Source organism: Nannospalax galili, unplaced genomic scaffold, assembly GCF_000622305.1.
Source record: "Nannospalax galili isolate Female #2095 unplaced genomic scaffold, S.galili_v1.0 scaffold146, whole genome shotgun sequence".
Classification (NCBI taxonomy): Eukaryota; Metazoa; Chordata; class Mammalia; order Rodentia; family Spalacidae; genus Nannospalax; species Nannospalax galili.
The window spans coordinates 9,170,650-9,185,495 of NW_008357929.1; the positions used below are offsets into that span (position 1 = coordinate 9,170,650).

General features: G+C 43.0%; 1 long non-coding RNA gene across 7 annotated transcripts in view; it reads left to right on the forward strand.

Moving 5' to 3' along the window:
- LOC103752174 overlaps positions 1–14,623 on the forward strand; it is a 30,537-nt gene extending 15,914 nt beyond the window's left edge. For 2 of the 7 annotated variants that reach the window (XR_003847420.1, XR_001872105.2), the window contains one exon: positions 9,858–10,374. This is a non-coding gene — a long non-coding RNA (uncharacterized LOC103752174). Of the gene's footprint in view, positions 1–5,370; positions 5,408–9,857; positions 10,375–13,537 lie in introns of those variants that run through there. The other 5 variants (XR_003847419.1, XR_001872107.2, XR_003847421.1 and 2 more) reach the window with 4 other exon arrangements.
- Positions 14,624–14,846: the final 223 nt, after the last annotated feature.

Consider the following 14,846-nt stretch of genomic DNA (forward strand, 5'->3'; position numbering starts at 1 on the left):
AGTGGGTGCGAGTGTGCAGGAAGCTGTCGGGCCCTGGCCAGAATGAGGCTGAGAGCTTTGCTGTGCATGGGGAGGTGGGGTGGCGGTCGTCGGGGCGGGGAAGGATGGCTTTAGATCCGGGAGGCCCCAGGGCAGGAGCTTCCTGCAGTAGTCAAGGAAGATAGGACACTTTTCTAGGTCTTCGGTTGTTTGGGGGAACTTGAAGAGGAGGTGAGCCCATTTTTCAGATGGAGATGGGAGAAGTCTCCTCTTTTCTGTGCTGAGACTGTTAGGGTTCCAAACAGCAGCAGTTTCCCCCCTCTCCAACAGGGACCTCACCTTGACCTTTGAATTCAAGGGAAACAAACTCTGCTGAGAAGCAGCCTGCCTTTCCTCTGACCTCCAAAGATAAGATAAGCAGATTCTACCTGGTAACCAGAGATTTTAGAAGCTGTTTTTCTCTTATCTTAAGAGGAAACACTTCCAGACCCTAATCCTACCTGCTTTTCCTGCTTCCCCCTTCCTGATTTCTCCCCCAAACATTCCCCCCTTCCATACCCTAAAGCCCCCATATATAAAGTCCCAGCTCACAACCTGTGGGCGGACATCTTTCCCTGACATCTTTCCCATCCCGGAGGGAAAGGTGCCCCGTGTGAAATAAATCTGTATCCCGCTGAGAATTCCATCTGTGCCTCTGTGCCTCCTCCATCAGCTCATGCTCTCCATCTGCCCGCCCTCGCCGCTCGCTCTCTCCAACATTCCTATCTATCAGAGACCAGAGGAATACTTCTGGAAGGTGAGCCTGGGAGGGTGTGCTGGGGTCTGGAGGATGCTCTGCTGCTAGACAGAGTGTAGCCCCCAAAGGCCTCCAGCTTCCGATGTCTACTGCTTTCTAATGCTGCCCTTCAATAACTCCCCAGGAATAGATCTTCAAGCTACTTAACTCCTGGAAAAGCAGCATTTCAAGACTTGTTGCCCTACTCACTCGCTTCTCCCCCATCCCCAGCTTCTCCTCTTCCACCCACCTAAACATCATCGAGATTTTAAGTATACCAGGTATCCTGAACCAGGTAGTTTGAGGGAGGCTTAAGGCAGAGCAGTGAATACCTCATTTTCTCCAACCTCCACAGTGGGTGGGTGCAGAACATGTTTGGCATCCAAGAATACCAGTCTGGATATGAGGGTGCCGTATAGAATCACATTGGTACAGACAGACATGGGCACTTCCCATGAATGTGTTCTTCCCAGGTAATAAGAGTCAGCCCTTCTTCAGTAGATCCCAGGTCGAATTTGTTTTCCAAGCTATTTCCTGGTCCTTCATGAGTCTCAGAATTAGGAGAGTCAGGAACAGCATTTAACACCAGTGCTGGTTAGAGACTTTGTAAACAGTGGAAGGGTGGCTCAGGACTCAGGCTTTGTCACCTGCACAGGTCCCTATCTAGATTTTTGTGAGCTAAGTCATTATAGTTTAGTGTCTTGGGGTAGGCTAGGGCTATGCAGATCTGTTTTCTGGGGACAGACTTTAAAAAGACTTGGAGTGCTAATGGTTGGTAGGGAAAATCTGAGGCAGTTCTAGCCCTACCTTCTAGCCACCAAACCTCAAAGCAGTGTCTGGTCCTCAGTGGATTACCATTTACCATCTTCTAAGACCATTTCTGCCCATATGTTCTATGGTCAGAATAGGGTGCCTATGACAGCCCCCTTTCTTCCCTTTTTTTTTGTGTCATCCTATTCTATAAAATCCCCACTCTTTGTAATAGCAGGATCTGGCCTTTTCCACAGGTGTGCTGTGAGGTCACATACACACACATACACACACACACACAGAATGGATAATTGAGAAAAGTAATCCAAAGAACTGCATAACTAAGTAAGTTAATGTAACTTAAACACTTAGAACAATGTTTGACACATAGCCCTCTATGTTTTAACTTACTGTTCACAATTGAATACCAGCATCACTCATAGACATTCCTGTCATTTCTTACTGTGTTCTGCTTCCTCAACAGGTGTCCTTCCCCCGCTTCTTTTTACATTTTTTACTGTTTGCTTTTTAAGCACATGCAGTATATTGGGAAATACTAATCCCCCTCTTCCCAAAATACTGAATATCGAATGCAGGGCCTCATGTATTCTTAGGCAAGCATTCTACCATGGAGCTACACCCCCAGTCAGAAGAATATATTTAAAATCAAAATTGTCTCCCAACCCTCAAAACCTCTCTACAAAGGTAACAGAGAAAGAAAATAGCTTTATTACTGAATAGCCCTTAAACCAGAATGTGATGCATATCACAGGCAATTGCCAAGAAATTATAAAGACAGAATCTTGCTGGGTGTGGTGGTATACACCTTTAATCCTAGCACTCAGAAGCAGGCAGATTGCTGTAAGATTGAGGCCAGCCTGGTCTACATGAGTTCCAAGTCATCTGGGGCTACAGGAGATCCTGTCTCAAAAAGACAAAAACAAACAAAAAAGAGACAGAAATCTCATTCTTTTATATAGCCAGATAGATTTTTAAAACATTACATTATTCTCAAAGTAAATAATAACCAATCCTCAAGCCTGGTATGGTGGCTCACACTTGGGGACCTGAGGCAGAAAGATTGCCAAAAGCTCAAAGTCAGCCTCTGTTACATAGTGAGTTTCAGGCCAGCCTGGGCTACAGAGTGAGACCCTGCCTCAAAAACACTCCCCCCCAATCCTTAGGCAAGAGAATTTGATAATGCCCTTTGACATACATAGTGCCTTCTATTTGTGTTTGTTTAAATGGCTCAGTCAGAGGGAAAAAGCCAAGCTTTTCATATATTTTTGAGAGGAAATCATTTTGCTATTTAAACATAGTGCCCATATAAGTCAGGATCTTACCCTCCCACAAAAGCTTTGATATAGAGGCAAAACTCTCAAGTCATTGAGAAAGACATTCTTGGGTAATAATGCTGGTAAGAGATCTATGTAGGTTTGTGGGTTCATACATGTTCCCCAGAGACAGAAAACAACTTACTTTCCTAAAGCATCCTCAGAAATTGTTTCCCTTAATTTTTAACAGGAAGAATTCAGCATCTTATTTTAAAATTTGTCCTTATGAGTACCGTGGTGTTCATGGATATGCCACAACAAAGGCCTTAGTTTTGTCTGGCCCTTTGCAGCGGGGAAGCCCACACTGGCACAGGTGTACACTTCAAAGCAAAACCTCTGATCCAGACTTCCAGTGCCTGCTGTCTGTGCCAGTAGCCAACTCCTACATCCCCATTACCTGTCTTTGTAACTTTTAACTTCTTGATCAAAGCTTCTTTCACTAGGTTATGCCCAGGGGTGTGGGTGAGCAGAGTGAACTTACATTTCATAGCCAACAAAGCTTGTTAAAACTTTTCTAACACAGTAGTTCCATCTTTTTCCTTCCTCCTGTGCTAATATGTCTCAAATTGCAGTCACTCTTGATGAGACCTGTATTGTTGCTGCTGTATTATAATTTGGAGCTCATGTATGGCATAGGGCTGTATAAAATCTTATTTGTTTCTTGAGGCATTTACTCATAAGAATGTCATTATAAACAGTATAATTTAAAGCCATGTGATCTTAGGATATCATTTCAAGGTAGATATTATAACATCTATTTTCCCAATTACTAATTTGAATATCCACCTGTCCCTATTTGCAGGAAGGTCAGTACTTCCCTCTCTGGTTGCAGTCATTGGCTTCTGCTGTCTTGTGGTGTGGGCAGGGAAACTTTGACTTGTGAAATGTATGCATCATTTTCTCATGCTGCGGGCATGCCTTGCATAGGCCACAGCAGTGATGAACTTGGCCTTCCAAACTCTTGGTTCACTTAGAATTGAGGAAGTTTCCTGAATATGACTGTGGTGCTAGGGGACTGTTCATCTTTGATCTCCTGAACTCTTAGTCTTGGAGTTGAGCCTGGTCATGAGGGTTCTCTTTGGGATTATGGGTGTTCTTTTCCTGCTGTAAACCTCTACTGAGACTGTCTCAATTTTCAGAGAAGACTTAATACTGAACAATGTAAAAAAGTTCATTGGTTCGATTTATTTCTTTTTCCTCTACCACTGACTCTGTATAACAGGTAAGTGTTGGAATGAGGAAAGGGGAATGGAGACAGGGAGATGAAGGAGGAGACTGTGTGTACCTTGGAAAGGCGTCTAAAAGGGGGCACTCAAGTCTTACAGAAGGTTTGCTCAGGATGGTTGACTTTAGTTGTTAAAAAGAAAAATCTGTGAGGGAGGGGCTAGAAAGATGGCTCAGTGGTTAATAGTACTTACTGCTCTGCTAGAGGACCTGGGTTTGGTTTCCAGCACCCATGTGGTGGCTAATACCTGTTCTTAACTCCAGTTCCAGAGAACCCAATGCCCTCTTCTGGCCTTCATGGACAACAGGCATGCATGTAGTACACTTACATACATAGCAAGAAAACATACATCTAAAAACAAAAATTTTAAAAGTTTGTGCTATGCTGTATATTTTTTATAGATTTCTTTTATTAAGAGATTAATCTCAGCTGGGCAGTGCATACCTTTAATCCCAACACTTTGGAGAAGAGACAGGTGGAGTTCTGTGAGTTCAGGGCCAGCCTAGTCTACATAGCAAGTTCTAGTTCTAGGTCAGCAAGTGCTGCATAATAAGACTTTGTTTAAAACAACAACAACAACAACAACAACAATAAGGTTTCATCTCATGGAAACCTCTGAAACTCAGTAGTTACACATCTGTGTTGGTACACATGTGTTTGGAGGCCAGAGGTTGACATCTGGTGACTTCCTTAATTGCTTTTCACCTTTTGTTTTGTTTTTTGAGACAGGCTTTCCCAGTAGCCCCAACTGTCTTAGAATTAGCTATGTAGAGTGCCTAACTGGGCAAGACTGGCTGCAGTAAACTCCAGGGATCCTCTGATCTCTGCCTCCCTCCCTAGTGCTAGGATTTCAGGTATTTGCCACCATGCTTGGCTTTTTAATGGGTGCTAGGAATCCAAACGCAGGTCCTCATGCTTGCATGGCAAAGAGGTTTTGTTGTTGTTGTTGTTGTTTTTAACCAATTAAGCCATCTCTCCCACTCCCCGACTCATCCTTTTAAGAGCTGCCTGGTATTTTGTTGTGTTCTGCTTCACAGTGTATCCAGCCTCATCTCTAACTGAACATTCAGTTGTTTCCAGTTTTTTGATACTGATGAATACTACAGAGGGCATGTTTATGTCTCTATCCTTAGGTACTGATCATTTTATTTCTATGGTTTAGAGTTCAAGAAAAGGATACAAAGAAGGCTATCTCTGTCATATCTTTAGATAAATGAAATTTCTTACCATATGCTAAATATAGATCTTTATACTTATAGACAAGCATACAGTACACAACTCATCAAAGAAGCTTCTTTTTGCAACAGATGGAGACTACTGCAGAATTCCACAGCTGGTCAGACACAGAGAACATACATCTGAGAGATGCCCAGTCCTTGGTGACACATCTGCAGTTGAACCTCTACACCTAAGGCTCATGGAGCATAGTAGAACAAGGGGTAAAGAGAAAACTAATGCATCTTTCAACTCTCACCAGTGAAGCTTCCTTATGCAACAGAGTGAGATGTACACAGAAGGCCACAACTGGCCAAGTTTTAAAGAATAAGAGACTGCAGAGTGCGTATCCCTGGATAGGACTCCTATATTGAACCTCACCCACCCATGGCTCAGGGACCATTGTGGAGGAGGTGGTGGAAAGATTGTAAGAGCTAGGAGTGGTTCATGAACACAGGGAAGCAGAGGCTTACAGTCCACTGGAAGCTTGCACATGTAAACTTGTGGCAATGATGGCATTGAGCACAGGACCCATGCCAACTCAATTAAACAAGAGCCTGGGATGGGGGGGTGGGGTGGGTAGGGGCAGCACTAGACTGGGAACTATTGGAGACTGATTGCTACTGGATGAGGGAGAGTATGCCTTACTTACAATCTCTAGGTGGACTGACTAGACTCCAGTGAATAAATTTGCACTGAAGGACATCTGGGTACAAATGCTTGACTAGCTAGGACTTAACATGAGTGGGGATATGGGGGAGCATGGATGGGGTAGGGAGGTCTAAATTTGATTAAGAACTGTTTAATGAAATTACAAAAGCTTAATGAATTAAAAAATCATTAGAGATAAAAAACCAAAAAACCCAAACCACCCCCAAACCCAAACCAAAATCCCCAAAATTTCAAACTCAGAAAACAAAAACAAACACAAACACACAAAAAAAGAAAGAACAAATAGGGAAGTTGAATTTCTTTACTCATTGGACATAAGAATATACCCAGAGAAGACACTGAGCAAGTGGTTCATGGAGTGATGGGACAAGTCCGGATAGTTTAACTGTTAGGAAGGAATGCTAATGCTGATTAACAGCTGAAAGCTCATGTTCTGAAGAGTAAGTCCCCAGACATGTTAGCCAACATCCCTTGCTATGATGAAATGTTTGAGAGAGGTTTAAGTGAGAGAGGTTTATTTTGACCACTTGCACTTTCAGAGATATCAATCCATAGCTGGTTGATGCCATTGCTGTTAGGTCTGTGATGAGGTAACATCATGGCAGGGAACATATGGTGGAGCAGAGCTGCTCAACAGCAGCATATGGGGAGTGAAGAAGGATCCAGAGTCCCCAAATCCCCTTCAAGGGCATGCCCCAATGACCTAACTTCCCTCCATTAGGCCCCACCTCCTAAAGGTTCTATATGTCTAGCACCGAGGACTGACAACCATAGTTTCTGCATATCAGCCTTTGGAGGATATTTTAGGTCAAATCATAATACCCAATTTGCAAATGGTTGAAACTTGCCCATTGTTCTTTGGTTTAGAAGAGTCTTATATTAGTTCTACTAAGTTTGGTCCTCTAGGATCACTTAAAGTTAATGTTCATCTGGCCGACCTTTGCTTGGCATGGCCACCCAGGCACACTGGTGGGGTGGTGCTGTGCCTACATGGCTGTCCATATGCACTGGCAGGGTGAAGCCTTGGCAGCATGACTGCCCACACACACTGGCAGAGCTGTATCAGCCTAGCTGCCCTGGTCACCCAGGGGCCTTGGTGGCACCCGTGGTCAGCTGACCATCATCATCACCCAGTGACTGTCAAGATCTGACTGCAGTCCTCAGTATAGGAATTTGAGAAGTCTACAGATTTCAGAAAATAAACTAGAGGACACTGGTATGAAGCTGTCCTGTGAAGCATGAAACCTCCCAACTGCTATTCAGAGAATCTTGGCTTTTGAGGCCTGTGAGCTGATTGCGGCCTTCTGTGAGGACCTAGCTGCTGCTTTTACCCACAGTACAACCTTGTGGGAAATCAACCTGTTGGAGAATGCCTTGGTCCACAGTGGGGGTCATTGTGCTGAGTGAGGCCTGGAAATAGTCAAAGTGGAACCTGCATGCAAGGACTGTGAACAACCAACTTTGATGAGGGAAACCAAGAATTTATGACCATTGATAAAAAGAGAAACCCCTGCTTGACATTCCTAAGCAGTGTGTAAGAGAAACAGAATTTAAGAGTGAGAATCCCATTCCAAGAAACCTGGGTGTATTCTGACCTAAAACCACCTACAAAGAAAAGGGAATGGGCCCTTATTTTGGCCATCTGAGTGTAAGAATTATAGATCACTGACACTCTAGTGAGGTATGATTTCTCCAGCACCCAGCTCACAGGTGCTAGTAAGATGGATGTGTTTTTTTTTAATTCAATAGAAGACATGAAACTGGGGGTAGATAGTGGGGGGGGTGGTAGGCTGAGGGTGGAGATGGGGGAGGAGGCCTGAATATAATAAAAATTCATTGTATGAAATTCTTGAATCAATAAAATTTCTCTTTTTGTTTTTGTTTTTTGGTCTTTTTGAGACAGGGTCTCCCTGTAGCCCCAGCTGTCCTGGAACTAACTATGTAGACCAAGCTGGCCTTGGGCCGGCGTGGTGGCAGAGGCAGGCGGATCTCTGTGAGTTCAAGGCCAGCCTGATCTACAAAGTGAGTTCCAGGCCAGCTGGGGCTACAGGGAGACCCTGTCTCAAAAAGATCCCCCCCAAAGCTCTATCTGTTTATATCTGTTTATTTATCTCAGCATCACTCAACAATAGCCAAGCTATGGAAATTACCTATTTCTGCCAAGAGATGTATAAAGGAGATGTGGTTCATATACCTACAGGAGTACTATTCAACTTTTTAAAAAGATATTAATTTATTTTATTTTGTGTGTATGAGTGTTTTGCCTACATGTATGTAAGGGCATCACATGCATGCAGTACCTACAGAGGCCAGAAGAGGACATCAGATCCTCTGGAACTGGAATTACAGAGAGTTGTTACCCATCAAGTGGGTGCTGGGAACTGAACTTGGGTTCTCTGCAAGAGCAGCAAGTGCTCTTACCTGCTGAACTATCTCTCCAGTCCCCATTCAACCTTTAAAAAGAAGTAAATCTCACAATTTCTTACAACATGGATGAAACTTGATGTCTCCTGAAATGAACTAGTCACAGAAAGACAAGTTCTGTATGGTCTTACATATTCTAAAGAAAAACTGAACTTGTAACAGTAAGATGGTGGTTACTGGGAGCTGGAGTTTGGCAGAAAAGGGGAAATACTGGTCAGAGGGTACAAGGCTTGAGTTATGAAATGAGTAAGTACCGGAGACCCGCTACACAGTATGGTGACTACTGTTCATAATACCTTATTAGTCTATGCTAGAAATTTTCTAAGATAAGAGAACTATTTCCATTGCAGTAAAAAGACAACTAGATGAGATGCTAGATGTGCTAATTAGCTTGACTGTGGCAGTCATTCCACAATGTATAACCAACCATCACTTGCACACTATATTAAAATAGACAATTTTTATTTGTCAATCCTGCCTCCCCAGAGCTTGGGGGAAGAGTTTCATATAATAACACTTGGTTTCTTCTCTCCTGGCAAATGCAGCTAACATTCTTTTACATGGGATTGCTGGTAAAGAAGTCCATGTGGGAGATACAGAGCAGGACAAAAATATCTTAGCTATGACAGCAGTTTGTGGTCCTCCAAAGAGCCACAGTACATAAACATATATTAAAGTATTGCATTTTTATGAGGTGACATAGGGAGCAATTAGAAAATAATATCTTAAAGGGTCCATAGAGCAGGTACAATAATGGAGGAATGGTAGTGGGATGCAGCCTCAGATTGCAGGGGAGACACTTCTTCCCTTGCAACAGGGAACAAAAAGGAACACCCAAGCGAGGCAGTAGATAGCAGATGAAGTGTGGACCCTTGCACCCTCTCTGGTGACTTGTACTGTGAGGATGACGGCAAGGAAGCAGCGTCTGATGGTCAAAGAAGCTATAGGGCATTTCAGAGATAGAAAGACAGTGGAGGGGGGAGAGGGAGAGAGAGAGAGACAGAGAGAGACTGCATAGAATGTGTGTGGGCTTCTCTAGGGAGAGTTGCAATTAGATTTCTTTACAATGAGTATATATGGGATTTTGTTGGCTTTCAAAAGGTAGCTAAAACCCCATGCCTGTTAACATTACTCAGAGATGCAGTTTACAACAAGGTTGAAAATTAAGAACTTTCTTCTGCAAACAAAGCTGTGAGAAGGATTTATGAAGGGAATTGTTGAGGTTTAGGAAAGAGAGGGAAGTATTAGAAACTCAAGGTCATGCATCATTTTGGTCCTAAATAATCAGTTTATTTACTGTCCTTGACAAGGTGTCTTTTGGAAAACTTTATTATCTTCTTGGGCAATTTTGGCCTTATCGGTGGTGCCAGAAGTTTTCTGTCTCTGTCAGTGAGACAGGCAAGCCAGACCTAGGATGAAGGGGCCATTTTCTCAGTGGTTTCCTTCCCATGCCACAATAATTTTCCTGTCTTTCTATCTTCAGGAATGGGAACATGGTTGGAACTCCACAGGAAGCTAGTGACCTCTCGAGAGTTCAACTGTTTGCCCAGGAGTGTGCTTTCCCTCAGCAGACTCGCTGCTTAATTGCTGCCCCAGGAAAAATAGATGTGACTCAAGAGAGCATCAAGGGGTAGAACTGGGGTGCTGAGGCTTTGCCTGGAAGAGGATGACAAGAGCCTGTCCTTCCCTCTTATCGCTCCAGGAAGATGGTCAAGGAGATTGAACACTGGGGCCCATCCTTACATAGCACTTTGTGTTTTTTAAAAATTTTTTTATTGAATGTTTGTGTATTTCATATATAAAATCATCTTTAATCACTTTGTCTTTTAAGCAACCATGGTATAAAGAAAATCTTCCTGGGCACATTCCCCATCTAATCATATCTAAGTCACTTCTCTTTATTATTATCATCATTTTTTTTTGAGACAGGGTCTTCCTATAGTCCCAGCTGATCTGGAACTCACTATGTAGAGCAGGCTGGCCTTGAACTAACAGATATCCATCCACCTGCCTCTGCCTCCTCAATGCTGGGATTAAAGGTGTACGCCACTATGCCCGGCTTTATTGTTTTTGTTGTTATTATTATTATTATTATTATTATTATTATTATTTATTGAGACAGGGTTTACATGTAGTCCAGGATGGTCTCTAACTTGTTGTGCAGGAGAGGATAATCTTGAACTTGTGATCTCCCTGCTTCCACTTCCTAAATACTGAATTACAAGCACATGCTACCATTACTGACTTCTATACCACTCCCATTAACTTACTCTGGATCTAGCTCTACTCAACATTTCTGTAAAGAGATTGGGATATTTCCAGTCCTCTTACTAATCTACTTTTTGGGGATCTAACATCTAACCTTCAGATGTCTTTTCAGGAAGAGAAAAGAAGGGCAGGCCCAGAGTGTCTTGGACGTGGCATTTTCCCTTTTGGAAGTCAAAGTTAAAGGGCAAGGGGCTATGGGGTCCATCAGTGGGTATGTGACCCTGTTCTCTGAGGCCCTTGACAACATCCTTTAGCAATTCCCATTCCGTTTATCTTTCTCTGTTCTTATGTTTACCTTGTAATCTTACATTGTTCAAATATTAGGCCGATTCCTAGAGAATCCCCATGTTTTGCTCACTGATGGAGTATCTTGGTTCCACTTACACTTGTTCCACTCAGTACTAGACCATACTTGACAACTGTCATCGACACTGAACTGTGACATGTGATAGTCTTTTATTGACATTCTACAGGTTCAGGGACTGTGGTGAGGTCTGTCTGAGGCACTCACTGTAAGTAGAACATTTTAGCTCCAAATATCCACGAAGAACAAACTATCAAAATTTTAATTAAAGATAGGATTAATTGCCAGACTGAATACTAGCCATCTGTGGTGGTTTGAATGAGATGTGTCCCCTAGAGGCTCAAGTATTGGAATACTTGGTCTGTTGGTGGTGCTGTTTGGGGAGGGCTGTGGAATCTTTAGGAGGTGTGGCCTTATTGGAGGAAGCACATCACTGGGAGTGGGAGTTGAGCATTCATAGCCTTGCCCCACTCCCAGCTTGCTCTCCCTGCCTCCTGTGTGCGCTTGAAGATGGGAGTGCTCAGCTTTTGGCTCCTGCCACCTCTGCCACCATGCTTACCCCTCTGATGGACTCTTATCCCTCTGGAACTGTAAACATAAACTCTTCTTTCTATAATTTGACTTGGTCATGGTGTTTTATCACAACAGCAGAAAAGTAACTAATATATCATCTATATTTTAAATGTATTTTGAAACATTCCTATCACCAGAAAATTCCCCCTGGCTGATGTGATCCATACGTCTCCATCCTCCACACCATCGATGCCTAGTCATGGAAATATTTTACCTTGTTTTTGTTCTGCTTATTTCCAGACCTTCTCAACAATGGCATGATTGAAGGAAGTCAGTAGTTTTTGTTTCTTTGTACCAGGAACCAAACCCAGGGCTTCATGTATGCTAAGCATGTATTTACCCGAGCTAGACTAAGTCCTAATATTCTTATTTTGTTATGTAAAAAAATCTTACCTCTCCTTATCTCTTTTTTTTAAAAAAAATTTTATTACTTTTATTTTATGTGTATGAGTATATTGCCTGCATGTATGTGAGCGCACCTGTGTCATGCAATGCCATGGAGGTCAGAAGAGGGCTTCGGATTCCCTTGGAACTGGAGTTAAGGACGGTTTGTAGCTGCCATGTGGGTGCTGGGAATCGAACCTGTGTCCTCTGCAAGAGCAGTCAGTGCTCTTAACTGCTGAGCCATCTCTCAGCCCCCATCTTATCTCTTTTCTAAACTGTCTCCTAGGTTTCCAAAACCAAAATGGTTCTTTAATGTAGTTTGTAAATAATAGGTCTTCTTACCACAATAGCAGCATCAATTAATGATTTTCCAAGACCAATTTCTCTGGCATTATTGCTCTCAGTGTCTACAAACTGAACAAGGCAGGGATTGACTCTCTGAAGAGTACGAAGGTGATGCATGCCTATACTCCTGGCATTTGGGTAGTAGAGGCAGGAAAATCAGGAGGTCAAGGCCAGCCTGGTCTTGAGACTGTTTCGATAAACAAAAATAAGAATAAAAACCACACACTGCCATCTCCATCTCCAAAGAACAATTGACTATAATTGAATATATGTTTGAACTAAGAAAATGTGTCTTTTCCAGTGCAGCTGTAAATGGGGGGGGGTGCCCAGTGCCCAGTCTTCTGTAAAGAAACCACCATCCTAGTTCTGTTAGCAAGACCAATAAACACATTAGGATTAAAAAAAAAAAAAAAAAAAAAATAGTTTGGGAGCAGGATCTGGGGAGATTTGGCTCTATCTAGCAGGGGCTTTTAAAAGTGACCCTTGCCTAGCTCCCTACTAGCTTGGAACACAGAAGCCAGAGGCCATCAAATATTGAAGAGCTCTGACAACAAGCCCAACGTCCTTGCCTTTCAGAATGGCAAGTCTCAGGGTGGGGCAGTGACATGGCTGTGGTAGTCTCAGACCAGGGTCCCTCCCCAGTCTTTGCACATGATTTAGAGGACTAAAGCATGTTTTCTGCTTTCCTCTTATGTCACGCTCACCCACTCCTACCTCTTGAAACTAATTCGATTAGAAGATGGTGAATGTTCTCAAGAACAGATACTTTTTTTTTTATTATTAGCAATTAGAGTTAATGACTTTGAGAACAAGGTAGCCCTGTGCATTAGATGCTAATATAGAAATATTCCTAATATGTAGGCCAGGCTGGCCTTGAACTCACAGAGATCCTAAAGGCATGTCTTTTAAAAAGGCTATTAGGAAAATTCACGGATGAAGCATGCAAATCTCAAAAGAATCATCCTAATTACAGTGTACTAAGTATGAATAAATGATGTCTTCGGGAGAAGCAGCTCCCAGCACTATCATCTGACATGTGAGATGTGAAATAGGAGAACGAGTGGTCCTCTGTGCCTGTGGCCATGGACCTCACAGTTTTGCCACAGGGAGAGAAACACGCGCCACTTTCCTGGATGGGGGATAGCTCCAAACCCAGGGCCCAGATGACTCTGGTTAATCTCAGTGGGTCACAAAACAAAATGAGAGGACATGAATATGAAAATTTGTGGGGAGAGGGCATGAACATGGGTGGTAGGTAAGTCTTCTAATTTTATGTTTGGTTTCTCCAGAAACCAACGCTCCAGTTGCCTGTTTGAGTTGTAGAAGCTTGGCCGTTATCACTGGGAAGAAGAGGACTGAGGACTCAACACAGTGTGCTGGCTTTTACTGGATTCTGTTTTCACAGGACACATCTGCTAATGTTCCCCAGTCTAGAGTCTCTGCTGTGTCAGTGGATACACTTCCGGTCTTCTGTTGGGGAGGAGGAGGGAGAATGGCTGACTGATTGGGACGATGGGAGAATATGGGGGCCATTTGCTTTTCAGACAGATTTTCAATCAGCCCTACTATATCCAACCTTAATTGTATTCCTACCTTCAAAGTTATTGATACTCCAATTCCTGAATCTTTCTGAACATGAATGTTTTTTAATTATATTGTGTGTGTGTGCGTGTGCGTGTTTGTACATGCCATAGCATGCATGTGTAGAACAACTTGCTGGAGTTCCCTTTCTCCACCATGAAGATTCCTGGGATTAAACTCAGATTGTCAGCCTTGGTGGTAAATAGCTCTACCCACTGAGCCATCTCGCCAGACTATAACCATGTTTTGGACAACCAAACACTGCAAGCATTTGACTTTGTTCTGCTAAATTAATTACCACTTGCTCATCTGCTTTCAGCTTTCAAAACAGAGATATTGTCTCTTACTAACTCTTGTATCATCTCCCAATTCTCCTTGTGTTAGTGGGCCTAGGTACTGCCTTTTAAATCAAATAACTGGCTGTTTAGGTGGGGAGGGAGGAAAGCAAAAAAGGGAGGAGGCTCTATTCTTCATAATTAACTACAAGGGCATCCTCTCCTTCCTCCATCCCTCCCTCCATCCCTTCCTCCCTCCCTCATCCCTCTCTCCCTCCCTCCTTCCCTTTCTCCCTTCAGGGTCTCATGGCTGTCCTCTAAATTACAATGTAAATTGTAATCTTGAATTCCTTATCCTCCTGCCTTCAGCTCCCAAGTGCTGGGATTACTAGCATGAACTACTGTGCCCAGCAAGGATATTATTTAGTTTTTAAAGATTTATTTTTAAAAATTATGTGTATAAGTGCTGGAGAGATGCCTCAGCAGTTAACACCACTGGCTGCTCTTGCAGAGGCCCTGGGTTTGGTCCCCGGTACCTACATGGTGGATGATAACTGTCTGAAACTTCAGTTCCAGGGAATCTGAAAACTCCTTCTGGCCTCTGCAGACATTGCATGTACATGTGAACCTACATACATGTGGGCAAAACACTCAAACATGTAAAATAAAAATAAATAAAAAATTTAAAGTGTGTGCATATGTGTGTGTCTGTGTGTGGGTATGTGCGCATGAGTGCAAGTAC